At 34.8% G+C, this 15,660-nt stretch overlaps 1 protein-coding gene across 4 annotated transcripts in view; it reads left to right on the forward strand.

Annotated features, from left to right (window-relative positions):
- LOC129733915 (ABC transporter G family member 20) overlaps positions 1 to 15,660 on the forward strand; it is a 49,366-nt gene that overhangs the window by 1,676 nt on the left and 32,030 nt on the right. The window contains exon 1 of one of the 4 annotated variants that reach the window (XM_055695532.1): positions 12,867 to 13,023. The exons of the other annotated variants lie outside the window; for them this stretch is intronic. The gene's annotated coding sequence lies outside the window, so the exon portion shown is untranslated. Of the gene's footprint in view, positions 1 to 12,866; positions 13,024 to 15,660 lie in introns of those variants that run through there. 4 annotated transcript variants of the gene reach the window in all.

The following is a 15,660-nucleotide window of genomic DNA, read 5'->3' on the forward strand; positions in this document are numbered from 1 at the left end:
AAATTTTACACACTATTCGACCGCTAGCTCTGGTTCCTGTTGATACTTTTATTCAATGGCTTCCTGAACGAGTGCTTCGAATGCCTATTTTCTAATAATTATTATAGAAATTGCTTAGCTACATGCATTTAAATTGAGTGCATTCAAGAACTGAACAATCTGTTCTAGTGAAAGTTGTTATTGTGGTGCAAGACAGTAATATCTCATGGAGCTCCCGTGAATATATAAAAAACTGGTTACAGTTTTGCACGCTCGAGACTACCGTGTAGTCCGTCAGGTAAGAGAAGGCTACCTCCCACACTCAGCTTTCAGATGGCTTTTACGATAAACAAGTTCGTGCATATATGGTTACACACCCTGCCTCGAAAATGTACTTGAATTCTTCCTAGTTTTGGATTTAATACTCACATCAATACTACCTAGGTATCCGACCTAATTACTTATGTTTATCACCCGGTGCAGTCCTAGTACACCAAGCTACTCACAAGTTCTCATCGAGCAACCAGTTGACATAGCAATGGGTCTCAGAATCTAACAGCTAGTATGGTTGTCCTGAGATAAACTAATGAAAACGCACACACGCATCTCATCACTCAAACAGAAAATTAACGTGCAAGTTTAACACTTGAGGAAAAAACAGCAGTGCGCGTTCATGATTTATTCATACATAGACTGAAGTCGGTGATTCATTCCGATATGAGTTCTGGAGCTATCTAATCAGCTTTAACGTAAGTCTAGTCCCACATTCGACCTGAAAATGTATTGAAATCCGAAAATTGTTCCATCTAGAGAAACTTAAAATAATTCGAAGGTAAACTGAAATGATTTTTTTTTCACACGGTTCGAATCGTAACCTTCGTGTAAAAGTTTAGCGAATTGATTGTCCTAGGGTGTCCCAAAAAAAATCGATGTTGAAAAAGTCAAGTTGCTCAGCCCTAAATTGAAAGATAAGGTTATTCATAACATTTTTGTAGAGCATTTCGACTTTCTAAAAAATTGTTTTCAGGTTGCCCAAACGCGATTTATGAAAAAATGACTTTTTTAAGCTACAAACCCACTCTTTCGCACTTTTTTCAAATCTGTTCGATTACTACATATCCATTTCAAATATTTTTTTATTTTTCCATATATTTTTTTTTATTTTCGTGGGGTTGTTTCTGAATATTTTGCATGGTTCAGTTCAGCATTACATTCAGTTATTTGACTCCCGGAGCCCATTAAACATCACATTAAAATTAATTTTTCTAATAATTTTTAGATAAAACCCTTCAAAACACAAAAAAAAATTGTTTGGTCAAGAACTGAAATTTTTATTGCAAAGTGAGATTTAAAAAGAAAATTTACACGAAAAAAGATACTTGATATCTTATCGGGGAGCCGAGATATTGGCATTTTTATATGTGATGGAAAACTATGCATTTTAACAAATATGTTAAATAACTGTTTTACTTTGGGAGATAAAATATAACAATGTTCAGAAATCAAATGCATTTTTGGACTGCTGATAACTTAGTAGAAAGTTTAAAAGTTCGGAAAAATCTGCGAAAAAAGTTATAAAGAAAATTATGATTTTTAGTGCCCTCTAATAGAAAATTCAATGTTGCTCATAATATGTAAGAGATAGAAACATGACGTCCTCGGTAAAGTTTCTTGTTTTAAGATAACCTAAAACTTTGTCGAAGACACCTTGCGTCTATCTTATTCTGATTAAAAAGTAAATTTTTCATCTCACTCATTGGTGGATCGATTACCCATCTTTCTACTTTAAAAAAGTTTAAATTTTTGACTATCCTGAAACTTCTCCGAACATATCGTATGGCTATAATCAACATTTAAATCCCTATTTAAGAAATTATTCGCACAAACAGCCAAATAACAAACTGTGCAATGGAGACATTGAACTTTCGTGACATTTTTGTGAAAATGCATAATTTTCCATCACATGTTAAAACGCCAATATCTCAGCCCGCCGATAAGATATCAAGGATCTTTTTTCATTAAAATTTTCGTCTTGAATCCCGCTTCTCAATTAAAATTTCAGTTCTTGATCAAAAAATTTTTTGGTATGTGTTTTGAAGGATTTTATCTAAAAATTATTAGAAAAATTCACTTTATTGTGATGTTCAATGGGCTCTGCGAATCAAATATTTGGATGCGATGCTGAACTGAACCATGCAAAATATTCAAAAACTATCCCATAAAAATACAAAAATATACGGAAAAATGTAGGAATCGAACAAATTTGAAAAAAATGCAAAAAGTGGGTTTGTAGCTTGAAAAAGTCATTTTTTCATAAATCACGTTTGGGCAACCTGAAAACAATTTTTTAGAAAGTCGAAATGTTCTACAAAAATGCTATAAATAACCTTATCTTTCAATTGAGGGCTGAGCACCTTGACTTTTTCAACATTGATTTTTTTTGGAACAGCCTATTATCCATAATAGAACGTACTAAAAATTTCCATTACTGCCGCTGGAAACCAATTGATTAACCTTCACTGCAGCGACTACCAGTTATTTGGTAGTTGAAATCACCCAGCCGTGCCAACTTTATTTATGAAGTTCCTCTTCCTTACTCTTTGTAAGAAGCTCCAAATTGTTAACTATTGATAAAATCCATCACGCATGAACAACCACAACTATTTAAATTCTATTAATTCAATGAATCCTCTAAATTCTGTAATTATACAAATTTTATGATTTTTGTGAATTTGAATAATTCTATAAATTTTACTATCAATCATATAAAATCTATGAATGCTATAAATTCTATTTAATTCTAAGAATTTTAGATGCATATTTTTATTTTATTTATATAAATTCTATTCAATTCTATGAATTTTATGAATTCCATTGATTCCAAAAATTCTATAAAAATTAGGTTATCACTTAACCAAATCTCGAAAAAAAAAGCCTAATATGACAAGCCACTGTATTATTGGAAATGGTCAATTCTTTTTTTTTTCTACATCTATAATTTATTTGACACGGCACAATTACAATTTAATGTTTAACGGCGCCAATTATATCTGGTAGCTTACTTTCTAAAGTATCTTAATAACTAGAAGCAAATTTTTTATCCAAGACATCACGAACAGGAACAGCCTGCTGTCTACCCTCGGCCTGAAGGGAAACTATTAATTTAGACCTGGCGTCACGGTGTACAGGGCATGACCAAACAACGTGCTCTATGCCGTGATAACCTTCACCACAGGCACAGATACCACTTTCCCCGAGCCCAACACGATGGAGATGCGCGTCAAATCTATAGTGATTGGACATAAGCCGGGACATCACGCAAATGAAATCCCGACCTACATCCAACCTCTTGAGCCACGGGTTCGTCGATACTTTGGGGATTATGGAATGTAACCACCTTCCCAATTCCCCTGTGGTCAATCCTTGTTTACACACAAGTTTCGATTGATCTGATTGGCCGTTGTATGCTTGCTTTCCCAAGCACGGTCGACAGAATTATGGACCTAGTAATTTGGGGTGTACTGTTTGGCCTATATAAGAGCCTGTTTCGACCGAAACTGCTCATATTTGTTCTAGACAGCGACTACAACCATCCTTACTTAACAGCAGCAGCTGTGACAGCGGATAGCATCAGCAGCGATATTGGGACCAGATAGTGTTACTTCCTCTAGTAAAAGCTACCTTTGTGCAGTAGCGAGCAACAGTAGTAGTTACATTAGCCGGCATTTCCTCTAGTTAAAAAATGTCGTATTTTGACAACACACAAACGTTGTGGAATGCTGGCTTTCAAAGTATATAGACCGTCAAATTTTTAGAGTGAAAACAACTTTTAACTGTGTTATCATAAAAATGCCATCCCCTCTGTCGGGGTAGCATACAGAGGCGATCAACATTATATCCGATATGGAATTGAACAACAACAGTCCTTATAAAGGCAACAATCTCATCATTGAAGAATTAAGATTTTCCCGTTTTGCGCTGGAATTAAAAGTAAAATCACAGACAAACAGACGTGCCACTCGATGACGATCTCATCGACCAGAAAAAAAACGATTAATTTGAAATATTGCTTAGTGGGCAATAATGCCGCTGGTGTCGCTATAAGCAAGCGTGCATACTAGGGTGTCCCAAAAAAATCGAGGTTGGAAAAGCCAAAGTGCTCAGCCCTAAATTGAAAGATAATGTTATTTATAGCATTTTTGTAGAGCATTTCGACTTTCTAAAAAAATTTTTTCAGGTTGCCCACACGTGATTTATGAAAAAAAGACTTTTTCAAGCTACAAACCTACACTTTTGCACTTTTTTCAATTCTATTCGATTCCTACATTTTTTCATATATATTTTTTATTTTTGTGGGGTTGTTTTTGAATATTTTGCATGGTTCAGTTCAGCATTGCATTTAGTTCTTTGCCTCCCAGTGCCCATTAAACATCGCAGAAAAATTGATTTTTCTAATAATTTTTAGATAAAACCCTTCAAAACACAAATAAAAAAATTTTTTGATCAAGAACTGAAATTTTCATTGCAAAGCGGGATTTACGACGAAAGTTTACATGAAAAAAAAATACTTGATATCTTATCGGGGAGCTGAGATATTGGCATTTTTATATATGATGGAAAACTATGCATTTTAACAAATAAGTTAAATAACTGTTTTATTTTAGGAGATAGAAAATAGCAATGTTCAGAGAACAAATGCGTTTTTAGATGGCTGATAACTTAGTAGAAGGTTTAAAAATTCGGAAAAATCTGCGAAAAAAGTTAGCAAGAAAATTGTGATTTTTAGTGCCTTCTATTGGAAATTCAATGTTGCTCGTAATATGTAAGAGATAGAAACATGATGTCTTCGGTAAAGTTTCTTGTTTTAAGATAACTTAAAACTTTGTCGAAGACACCTCACGTCTATCTAAAAAAACACTGTGCAATGGAGATATTGAACTTTAGTGGCATTTTTGACAAAATGCATAGTTTTCCATCACATGTTAAATCGCCAATATCTCAGCTCCCTCCCCGATAAGATATCAAGGATCTTTTTTCATGTAAATTTTCGTCTTGAATCCCGCTTAGCAGTAAAAATTTCAGTTCTTGATCAAAAAAAAATTTTATATGTGTTTTGAAGAATTTTATCTAAAAATTATGAGAAAAATTCACTTTGTCGTGATGTTCAATGGGTTCTGTGAGTCAAATAATTAATGCGATGCTGAACCAAACCATGCAAAATATTCAAAAACAACCCCACAAACATAAAAAAATGTATGGAAAAATGTAGGAATCGAACAGATTTGAAAAAAGTGCAAAAGGCTGGTTTTGTAGCTTGAAAAAGCCATTTTTTCATAAATCACGTTTGGACAACCTGAAAACGACTTTTTAGAAAGTCGAAATGTTCTACAAAAATGCTATAAATAACATTATCTTTCAATTTAGGGCTGAGCACCTTGACTTTTTCAACAGCGGTTTATTTGGGACACTCTAGTGCATACCCATTAGCAAAGACAAAAACCGTTTTACGAAAAAAAAGTTGGTAGGCAATAAGCTCACATGGTGGCGCATGAGTGTCGTTTCGAATAAGGACGAAGATTTTTGAGGATTTTTCTTCGAAGTGGCACGTCTGTTTGTCTGTGGTTATATGTTATTTTATTCTGCATGGACTTTGACTAGTTGAAACTTGTTTGCGTTGTATGGTGTTTGTTTCACTCCTGTTCAATGATGTATGTGCAAACTAAAATTCGGTAGCACTTCAATTACTCTTTTGCACAAATTTTTAAAGATATTAAATACAAGTAATGCAACAAACAATGAAGTTCTACGTCAACCTTGCGGTTGTGGCTTTGCATACAACCTTTGTGATTTCTTTTTGTATTTTGAGGTTTTAATCATTTAACATTGATCATTCGTCTCGAGCCCGCTCCAATTTATGAATTTCCTTAGTTTTCCGGATTCCGGAAAATGAGTTTTATGAATTCTATGAATTTTTTACATTTTCTAAATTTATTGATTTTATTATTTCTATGAATTTTATGAGCTTATGAATTTTGTCAATTTTGTGATATATGTGAGTTTCATTAATTTTATGTTTTTAAAGAGTTCTATAAGTTTTATCAATGTTAAGAATTTTATGAAATTTCTGAATTTTATGAATTTTATGAGTTTCATGAATTTTATGATTATGAATTTTATAAATTTAATGATTTATAGGAATGTTTTGAATTTTATGATTTTTTTAGATTTGCAGGTATTTTATGAATGTTATGAACTCCATTAATTTTTGGAATATATGAATTTCCAGAATTTTATAAACTAAATGAATTTTATTAATTTTACGAATGTTATGGAATGAAGCTTTCTTATTAATTTAAGTATTTTGAATTTATGAATTTTAAAAAAAATCTTATGTATTTAATAAATAAATTGAATAATTTTATAAAATTTCAGAAAAATATTTATGAATTTTATATATTTTATAAATTTTAGAAGTATTAAAAATTTTTTTTAGTTTATAAATTTTATGAATCCTATAAATTGTAAAAATTCAATTGATTTTTTATATAAAATTAATTTTTCATAATTTTTTGAAATTTTTTCTATAAACTCTTAACCCTTTAACGATTTCTAAGATTTAAATGATTTATTTTTAAATTCTACGAATTCAATGCATGTTTGTATGCTATGAATTCTATGATTGCTATGAATTATGCGAATTCTGTAAATTCTATTGATCAAGAAAGTTATGAACCCTAAAATTCTATGTAAGTTATTTATTTATTATTTTATATCATCTGACGTAAAGTCCTAATGAAAATTAAGAGTATTATTAAATGTAGTTAGGTATTCTATGTTTAAAAAATATAACTAGGCTCACCAAACTCAAAGAAATGCTCGACACTAGTGAAGGTCCTCACACTAAACTCAGCAGGTTTATAAGAACCTAAGTTTATACGATGGTATTGGTTTATAAGCATAAAAGAGGGCCTCAACGCCAACGCCAACGTTTTCAAGTAGAGGCCGTACTAGTGAATAATACAGTGCCTTCATACAGTGAGCATCCTTGAAGTCACGCGCAATTTTTGTGGTGAATCCCAATTGCCTGTTCTCGGTCAAGATTAACTCCAAGATCATTTATGTAATGGGTGCGATGAAATGTTATCACTCCTCATTTTGCAGTACTTAGAATCAGAGAGTTTAGTTTACAGCACGTCACAAATGTATTGTAAAGTGCTTGTAGACGATAGCAATCCTCGATGTTGCGAATCGTCAAGTGTATTTTCAAATCATCGGCGTAAGCTAAACTGCAACCAACCCCAAGATCATCAGCGACATCGTTGAAGAAAATAATAAGAAGAAGCGGCCCTAGGTTACTACCCTGTGGTACATCCGACTTGTTCGTTAACGCATACCTTTAAAAATCGGGATCAAATAGGAGTGCATCCAGACCTCGACAAGCTTCCCTTGTACCAGAGGTTTGTTGAATAAGGTGCAAAGGGGAGCGGCTTGAATATCAATTCAACGACCGGGACCAACAGGATCTGAGCAGAAAACCATTTCTTCCAAATACATGTTCGTAGAAATCGAGAAACATTTCCGTTTTGAATTTATAATAATACAGTCAGGTTTTTTTTACGCGGTTTTTTTATACGCGGTTTTTTACGAGGTTTTTTTTACGCGGATTTTTGAATTAACGCGGTTTTTTTTTACGCGGATTTTTGAATTAACGCGGTTTTTTTACGCGGATTTTTGAATTAACGCGGTTTTCTTTTACGCGATACCGCGCTAATTCTAAAAAATTTTCACGAATTTCCGAATTAACGTGGGTTGCAACCAGAAACGTTTAAGTGTTTATCTAGTAAAAGACTTAGTCCAAAAATACTCTCCGCCCACCGAAAGATCCGGAATAACCGTCAAAGAGGACAATTTTAAATACTGGTTCTAGAGCGTCTAGGGTTTTTTCTAAAGCCCTTCTTGCTGGACTACTTTACGAGGATTTTTAAAAAACGTGGTTTTTTACGCGGATTTTTGAATTAACGCGGTTTTTTTTACGCGGATTTTTTATTTAACGCGGTTTTTTTACGCGGATTTTTGAATTAACGCGGTTTTTTTACGCGGTTTTTTTACGAGGTACGTATCCCCCGCGTAAAAAAAACCTGACTGTATTCTATGAGAAAATTCAATGAAAGCCTAATATATTCAATGAATTCTATGGTTCTAACCAATTCTACGAATTCTATAAACTCCATGAATCCTATAAACTCTGCGAATTCCATAAATTCTGCGATTTCTATAAACTCCATGAATTATATTTATTCTGTGAATTCCATGAATTATATGAATTATACGAATTCTTTTAATTCTATAATTTTATTCAGCTCAATAATTTTTAAAAAATGTCATATATTTTATAAATTTTATGAATCTTCTAAATTCTACAAACGTAGTCATTCATTTTTTCTAGTTCTAGCTCTAGAGAAAAAAACCTGAGCATTATTTAAACAAAAATCTTCAATAACTAAAGAAATACAATAGATGAAAAAAATGTAAAATTGTAGAAAACCTAGGCTTTTAGTGGCATTTCATAGAAGACTCTACAGAAGTCCATTCAATAAGGCAGGAAAAAAATATTGTGGCATGGCAATATTATTTATTTTGAAATTCACCACAACTAAGTCGAACAAAGTGGATTTTTATATGCAAAAATTGGGAAGATAATTTCTTTTCCCATTTTTGTAACCTCTATAAAATGGAGAGAAAATTGATGGAAGAATTTTGCTGAAGATACTACAGCTTTATAATAAATTTTTTGGGGTCAAAACAAATTTTGATCACGTTTTTGCAGCTTTGGAAACAGTGTTCACCGGTCGACAAAAACGAAACAAAAATGCCGTGGAACTCAAACTGAAAACTTCAACTGTTCCTGTGAATTTTGATGCTCCTTCCTAGCCACCTTGGAAGAGCGAATAGTCTTCCGAGACTTCACTTTCTAAACAACCTGGGAAACGACGAACCCGGCGAACGATTACTCTACGTCGTTCTAAGAAGTCATATGTTTTCAAGTGGAATTGAAAGAATTTGAAATAAAATTCAATGTGGTACTCAAATCAACCCTGTATAACTGGTTCCAGCTAGTTGCAAATTTTGTTATAAAGCGTGTGAGTGGATTCCGTATGATCACCGCGTGCCCCCAGCAGCAGAATGACCAGAAACCAAGCTCTCCAAGCAAATTCATTGGATTACTGAAGTGCGAATGCGGCGTAAAAAGCAACTCATGCGAAAATTTCTGATTGCCGCGGCGGATGAGTGTATGAAGGGGGTAAACAGATCGTTACAGAATTAGCACAGTCTTACAAACTAGCGTTTGACAGTTTACATGGAACAGCAGAGCGAAGAGAGGAAAAATTAATAATCAAATCAGTATGAATATCAAATAAAGCTGTGTCGCGCGAACGGCGTGCTGTTTACACTAGCTGTTGAATAACCCTCTGCAACACTTCACGATCCTGCTTTCAATCAGCGTCTGGAGTGTTGTGCCGCTCCGTAAGCTATCCGTCAGCACCAGCACCACAAGCAGCAGCAGCAACAGCATGCGCATGAGGTCCGCCTGGGTGCGCTTGGTCAGCGACCATCAAAGATTAGTTGTTTGCAAACGGCACCTTATATAAGATGCACGTATACGCAATTGATGTTTTTAGTTTCAGGGTTACCGTGAACGGAAAACAGCGCAATTCAGATACCAATCAACTGAACTGCCTCTGCTTTTCGCCGGCTTGCCAAAAGCGTATACCCCATCGTAATTATCGCGACATTGAGCAATTGAGTTTGCGATTCTTTGTTCGAACATTCGACTGCCAGATGCAATTCAATGGTTTTTAGGAACTTACTGGATATATAATTGCAATTTTTAATTACCTGCACCTTTAGGTTTCCTGCAGCATTATAATCACTAGAGCGTTTTTACGCACAGTAACTATTGCTCGTTCCGGACCAGTTCATGTTCGTGATACCGTAGCAGCAATTTGTGATTAAATAAAAAGCAGCAACCGATTTCAGATAGGTCTTATCAGCGATCTGTATGGTTAGGTTGTGCGGCTCATTACATTTCCTAATTTACCATGAATAACAGAAAATATATTGCAAGATTTTTTGCAAGAAAAATTTACTCGTTCTATGAACATGGAATTGATTATAAAATACTTTAGGTTTATTAAATAATTACTCTGAACTTTACCAAAATATTTCACATATCTGTTTCATTTTGTAACAGGTAATTTATAAAGGAGAAGTGTGGGACGAAATTTATCATTGACCTTGTTTACACATTCGAGTAAAAATCTGACAACTCTGTTTAAGTGTGACACATTACATCGTAGGTTGATCGCACATGTAAACATTATAAGTAGATGTTAAAAGTAGGGATGTAACGGATATCCGCATCCACATCCGCAAAGGCGGGACATCCGCATGAAAATTGACATCCGCATCAACATCTGCATCCGTAATCACATATCCGCATCCGCATCATACCATGCGGATATTGAAAATAAATATCGCTTCATAAAATATTGCAGAAAAATTTTCCTTGGTGTATTTACTGCTCGCCCAAATAATTTTTGCACTGAGGAGGGGCATGGTTATGTGAAAAAAGCAAAATATAACACAAGGGATGCTACGGATATCCGCATCCGCATCCGCAAATGCGAAACATCCGCATCCGCATCCGCATGAAAATTGACATCCGCATCAACATCTGCATCCGTAATCACATATCCGCATCTGCAGATGTCTGAAAAATCACATGCGTAACATCCCTGGTTAAAAGACGCAAGGTCTGAAACCACAACAACAATCGAACCGTCAGTCGTAAAATATAGGGATCGCAAACTTTACTGCCCATCAATATGTTCGTAAGAGCAACAAAATCATCTGTAATAAACGTACAGGTCGGGCTCTATTAACCAGAGTATTGAACAAAAAAATCACTCCGGATAATCGAATTTTCCAGGTAATGGAATCACAAAAAAATTGCAATCAACAAACCTGAAACAATTGTTTTCTTTTGTTATTTTAAGTGTATGATGTATTGGCGTAGCCAGGTGAAAGTAAAGTCCTGAGAAGCCAAAACAACTAATTAGAGATTGATTGATATCACTTCATTCGGGCATGTCCCAAACATGCCGGAAGGGACATAAATGGTAACAAATATCCCGGAAGAGATGGAAAAGATAAAATTTCAAAAGAAAAATTAGATGCAAACTGATATAAAAATTATCCGGATAATTGAGTCCAAAATTCTGGACAATCGAGTCTCCGAATAATCGATTCCACCCTACAGATGCAAAGTTCTTTTCAAATCAAAAATTAACGATTAAACTTTTGGCGTATGTCCAGATCATTTTGATTGAAAGTGCCCTCCATATACACAAAACGGTTATGACTTTTCGAGTAGAGGATTTAAATCGTGGTACAAGGTATGAGCAAAAAACGTCATATCAAGAAGACTGGGAAGTCTGCCTGAGCTTGAGCAACAGTTTTGGCAGCGCAGTCTTTTGAGTAAAAGTGGAACTGACACATGCTAGTGTGTGTGCTGGTGATGCGAATGCAAGCCGAACGCACAGGCTGAACCACCACATACACACACTCTGTTTTCGCAGCGATGTAATTAGCAGCACTTTTATAGCAAACTTTCACCTTTAATAGATGGAATGCGCTGTTTGATTTGACGGATCGGGATCAATTCAGAGATCAATCTTCTTGATATGATGTTTTTGGTATAAGTGAGAATTCTAATTTGTGACATTTTATGTTTTAAAAGAAAAAAATTCTCTGACCACAAATAAAATCCGAAAAATTTTAAAAAATTACCGGCCTTGTGTATGAAACACGACCGCATTATTGACATAGAACCACGTTGAATCAGTTTTCGCAACTGAATCCTATACGCTAAAAAAAACTAAATCGTTCCACTTTTTTTAATCGGCTGGAATATCCATACCAGTGCTCTACATTTTCGTAAAAAAAATGAAACTGGATACTTCGCGCTATCATTTCGTTTCGAACAGTTTCATTTTCACTTGATTTTTTCGAATACTTTCATTGAATCACTTGTTTCTTTCTTTCCCGTCTGGTGTTCGTCGCGTCATTTCAAATAAAACTGATGACTGTTTCAATTGACGGAGAAAGTGACGGAGAGAGAGACTCTTTCCTTACTTTTAGTGTGTCATTTGGAATTAGCACCGCATCGCGTCGTTTTAAGATAGTTTTCTCACACCGCAAGACGCAGTTGGAACGGCAATGGCATCCGATATACCGGTGAATTTTTTGCTGTTGAGCCCCGTACCCTTAGGTTGAGAAACTGGTACTGACGTTCTTCGTTTCATATCGTCACGATTTTCTTTTCTCCCTCTTTCCTATATATGCGTGAAGTACCGTATGGAAGCCCTCCGTCTCCGTCAGCGCACAGTATCATTTTCAATTGAGAATCGTCATGTGAGAGTGATGTGATAATCTCCGCTTTCAATTGAAAATCATACCTTTCATTTTCAAGTACCTAGTATTCATGTGACTCGTGAAGTGCTCGAAAATGATACAAATGCTTTTCAGTTGAAAGCGACGGGTCAAAGCGTCATTATAAACTGATAATTGTCTATTGAAAATGACTTTGTCAGGCTCTGATCCATACACACGATCATTTAGCTTGTTCAAAACAGCATCCAACATAAACAATTTTTCATCCGAAAAAATATGTTGTGAGCAGTGTGCGTCTTCAGTAGCAATCGAGATTTGACAACCCTGTCGGCGATATTTCTGCGAAGCATTTCAAGAAACGTGTTTCTTGGAAACTCCGTATTCAAGGTCATTTTTGATTATTTTATGCGTAGTGTTATGACTCATGTTCATTTCAGGAGCTATTTGGGATGAATTTCGCTGGCTACGTTCTTTAATCGTTTTGATCACCGCTGCAGTCCGCATACTCTGTTGACGTTGGACTATCGCCTATATCGAAGTTAGGCGCCTGAATTTGAAGATCTAGTAATTCAACCTGGGAAAAGTGGTCAGGTATTGAGCGTTTTTATATAAGTCATTTCTTTTCAGAATAACGAGGTTTTGGCATCAACCGATCAGAAATTCATTTACGGTTAAATTTATGTAACAAATGCAACCTATTGTTTGAGATACACTTTTGAAGAATTGGTAAATAACATCGATTTTCTAAAACATACCGAGTAACCAATCACTACCTCTCTTCCCAAGCACAGCCGACACTAACGGATACAACCGATCTGACAAGGTCGCTTTTTGTTCCTGATGTTTTTTACTTTCCTTTTTATTCCCTATTCTTCTACGCTCCACCCTCTTTCCAAATAACTGACAAAACCTTGATATAAAAGGTACCATTCGAACATTTCACCCCATAATTTTCATTATAAAACTTTACCGGTATCATATGCACGCAATCGAATTGAATTTCTGATTCGTTCATTGACCGATTAATGATTAACATTTATTAACTAGAAATTTCAAGTAGATCAAAATAGCTTCTTTCAAGTACCATAAATCATCGGTAAAGTTTTCTCGATGACCATAAATTTAATTTTCGTTTTTGTTTCTCAGTGCGCTGTTTTGTTTTTGTTTCTCGCACACAGTCTCAATCATGAAAAATAACAAAACCTTTAGAAAAGATCTAAATCATAATTCAAGAAGTTGATTTATTACTTTGATAACAACTAGGTTTGCAAAAAGCGTCTAACTGAGTTCTTGTTTTTTTTTTTTTTTTTGGTTATTGAAATAAACGTAATTCTTAAAATAGGTACATGGGGCTAACCTTTAATTTACCGGTTTAATGTCAAACAATTTCCAATCTTAGTATTTCCGTTTAAATCGCCCTGGTCTCCAATTTCAAATAGTTCCGTTGAGTTTGCTTTTTGCTAAGATAGGAAAATTTTACCCAATTCGCTAAATTAAGTGATTGTCTTTGTAGTGCAGCTACGAACAAAGGTTTTTTTTAAAGGACAGCACTAATATAAAAGATCCATTTTTTAGTATATATTATTATTTATAACGCTTTAACGTCTCCGCATTTAGAAATGCACTGTTAGATAAAATTACAGATAATACTTGACTTACAATTCCGTCGACTATTTGTTTTAATGAAATATAAAAATACCGTAGTCCAAGGTCATGCGGTCGTGTTTTGGATGCCACCCTCCTACTTTTTTAACCCGTTTTTGCTTGGAGACAACCATGCCAGTTTCATCCTCGAGTCGTTTGATGGTCCTGTACATAAATAATTCTCTGCTCAAATTCAGATATGACAGCTTTCTTCTGATCTGCATAAACATGTGCCACAATCAAAACAAACGCAATTGATTAACAAGGTGGGGCATTGTTTACTTCGGGAAGCACTCAAATGTGTGTATCACTTTCACGGTGACACCCTGTACATACTGTTAGAAAAAATGATAATTTATTGAACTTGGAGCAATAACGAAATTAAAAAATTAATATACATATGTCAAAAATAACATCTTTTTACAGTATATATATTTTTGGAAGATAAAACCTACACGCAAAAGTTGAAGTCTTGTACGATCATTGTGTCTTCCCAATTCGCACAAATGTTGCACAGAAATCGCACAATAAATGTGTAAAACGCATGACGCAACAGTTGTACTGCAAATACATTGACATAGATTGAAATCAGAATATGTATCATATACCGACACTTTATTTCTCACATCGAGTGTATTAGTGACTGCTTTTTCTCTCTTGCTCGTATACGTGCGACAAGACTAGATACGTCATATATAATTTGCAGGTTGCTCTTTCGCTTCTTTTTCGGTTCGGGTAGCAACGCGCAAGACGATGTCTCGTCGCTTTACGAAATGAGCGAGACACCCGTGCTGTACATACTAGATGCCAGTGTTGTTAGTCTCACTCATATTGTCGATGCGTGCTTGCTGCTACTCAGGGGAAAGCGTGTGTGCAAAAGACTTGAGAAGCGTAGCATATGTCTCGTTCTCAAGCAGAAAGGAGGAGAAAGGTTTTGCTTCTCGCTCGCTTTGCAAAGCTGCTTGATACCAGCTGAAACTGTTTAGGTGTAGTAGTTTGGAGGTGACAAATACATTGAAAAAACGCTAGAGCATTAATCGCGTTATGCCCAACACGCAATCATTGTACTGGTTCCAAACCACATCAACAATTGCACTAAAAACGCACGATTTTGTACTGGTTTCGCACCATCCAACTTTTGCGTGTATAATCCAAAACAACGCCGAAGACACTTTACCGATCTTCCAATCCGTTTTGGCCTGAAAAATATTTGAAATATTTTCATCATTAAGAACTTCACGGTCAGTCAATTGGGTTCATATGTTCTTTCTGTTGAACAGAAACCAAATTTCAGGAGTTTTTTCTGAGCCGACTGCCTAACAATGATTCTCGAATAGTAAGTTTTTTGAAATACCTACTCAATTATTCTACCTCCATGTTTTTTTTTCTAAAATAATTAATTTGTCTCACGGTGCATGGTTTTTCTGGGAAGACAAAATTAATGTCTACAAATTTGCCAAAGACATTATACAAATCAAAGAAACCGTTCTAGTTTTGATAATTTTTCTTTTTTTTTTGAAAAATTCTAACGTTTTTGTTTCTTATTTCTCCATGATCAGACAGTCATGGAATCAATATTTAGCT

Source organism: Wyeomyia smithii, chromosome 1 (genome assembly GCF_029784165.1).
Source record: "Wyeomyia smithii strain HCP4-BCI-WySm-NY-G18 chromosome 1, ASM2978416v1, whole genome shotgun sequence".
NCBI classification, from domain to species: domain Eukaryota; kingdom Metazoa; phylum Arthropoda; class Insecta; order Diptera; family Culicidae; genus Wyeomyia; species Wyeomyia smithii.